This window comes from Pollicipes pollicipes, unplaced genomic scaffold (assembly GCF_011947565.3).
Source record: "Pollicipes pollicipes isolate AB1234 unplaced genomic scaffold, Ppol_2.1 Scaffold_3216;HRSCAF=3773_pilon_pilon_pilon, whole genome shotgun sequence".
NCBI lineage: Eukaryota > Metazoa > Arthropoda > Thecostraca > Pollicipedomorpha > Pollicipedidae > Pollicipes > Pollicipes pollicipes.
The window spans coordinates 2458115-2460566 of record NW_023596251.1 but is presented as its reverse complement, the minus strand read 5'-3'; positions in this window follow the sequence as shown (position 1 = coordinate 2460566).

Genomic DNA, 2452 nt, shown 5'->3' with positions numbered 1-2452 from the left:
CACGAGGAGTCCGTGTGCACACCACCCCAAAAATATTTCAGTTGTGGAAGTATTGACCAAAGCGCCAACTCTTCCCAGTGCCCGACATGGAGAAAAGAAAAAGAAATCTGCTCCGAAAAGGCCAAGACAGGTGTATCTTACCAACAAGCACGCCGCACTGTAGAGGCAAAAATGTCTTCGTCGTCCTCAAAATCATACGAGCAAGCAACAAAAGTAGAAGTAGTGACGTGTTGCACACAAACAGAACCGATTCCCCAGTTACCGCCGTTGAAGATTCTTGCTCCAGTCAAGACTGTCTCAGTTACGTTAAACACACAAACCTAGCAGAATTGCTCCCCCAAGCCGGCCAGGGCCTGGCGTTTGGACGCGCAGCCCGGCGCGTCCTTCCGTCTCCAGGTCGGCCGGCGTTCCAGCCCTCCGGCTACGAACGGTCGGCAGCCGGGTCCTACTGGCCACCGCACGAACGGCCCCTCCCCCTCCACCGGAACAACACCTGATACAACACGCCCGAGCGAAGACCACCGGTCCCGGCCCCCTGTCAGGATGACCATGGCCGGCCTCGGTCAGTCTCGTTCGGCCGATTCCCACCAACCCGTGGGAATGGGTCAAACCACCATCAAATGTCTGTCGTCTCACAGTGGCATTGTCGCGGTCTTATTTCAAAATGGTCTGAAATGAAAGTTTTTGCAGCATTAGCTCCCATCATTACAGCTGTGCAGGAAACTAGGTTTCGTCCGATCGGCCCATATGACTTTAACTTGTCAAATTATTTCTTTATCGCAACGACGACACAACCGGCGAACGTCGACAAGGTGGGGTGGCGCTTTATATCAAAAATGAAATAACACACATGCACCTTCCATTCACCACACCTCTACACGTTGTTGCATGTTCTGTGCGACTTCATGGCCGCAACATTGACATCTGTTCTGTGCACATTCCTCCAACTTGCGATAATGCGGGGCTCTCGCGGCAGCTTGGTCACCTAGTCGCTCACTCTCAAATCCTTTTCTCATCTTCGGCGATTTCAACGGTCACAGCCCAGCTTGGAGCAATTGCGCTCAGGCTGTTAATCGCCGAGGACACTTGGTTGAAGGCCTTGTCAATGCTCATAACTTAGTATTGTTAAACAAAGGAAACGACACTAACCACCACTTACCCATTGGTGTAGAAACCGCCATTGACCTGTCGCTGTGCTCTCCCTCAATAGCGACATACTTTGATTGGACTGTTGAGAGAGATATACACGACAGCGATCATTTTCCAATTAAACCTATCACCACTTTTGATTCAACCGCTGACGACGTTTTGCGATTCATATCCCGCTGGAATTTAGGAAAAACAGACTGGGCAAAATTTCAAGAACTTTGTTATGTGAACCGAGACTGTTATGAATCACCAGATCAGGGTGTTAATCTTATCACACATATTAATCATGCCGCAGCGACCGCGACAATTCCACTGATTAAACTCCATCACGACGCACCCCAGTACCATGGTGGACGACCGAAGTTAAAATGTTATTGCATGTCGGAAACGTGCTTTACGCTGCTTTCGTCGCCACCATGGTGTACCCCACCTTCTTGCCCGAAATTACGAGCGTGCTCGAACCAGACGAGTTATAAGTGTTATAGGTATATTAGGTATATCGGTATATTAGTATATAGGTATATATATATATATATATATATATATATATATAGCATCTAGGTATATGGGTATATAGGTATATTAGAATTATAGGTATAGGACTACCAAATGTCATTCTTGGCAAACATGCATCCAACAGTCCACTGCTGCTCCTCCTCTAAGCCAACTATGGGGACTGGTTCGAGCACATTCCGGAAAACACACTTCAATTTCACTGCCCACTTTACGCATTAATAACCAAATCATTTCGGCATCACCTCTTATCACCAGTGCTCTTGCTGAAAGTCTTTCTCAGTGTAGCTCATCCAGAAATTGCCAATCAGGACTCGTGGAAACTGCGTAAGCACGTTTTCGTTTACATCCTAATTGTTTTACTTCCGATAATACCTAAGACTTTAAGCTACCATTTTCGTTCCTGGAGCTACAAAAGGCTATAAAATCCGCCGGCAGCACCTTGGTAGCTCATGGTCAATTACACTATTCCTGTTTTCGTAATCTTTCAGAAGATATGCTTCTTTTTATTTTGACAGGTTTTAATTATTTGTGGTCAACCCATGCATTTCCTGACGCCTGGAAAGATACCATTATCATTCCGCTTCCAAAGTCGGGGAAAGACGTCAAAGACCCATCAAAATATCGTCCCATTGCATTCACCAGCTGTCTGGGAAAACTTTTTGAACGGATGGTGGTGAAGCGAATCTCTTGGATTGCGGAACGAGACTGCCTGCTTATAAAAAAAATAATGTGGTGTCCGGCACAATCGCAGCACAATGGACCGTTTCATCAGACTTGAACCTGACAT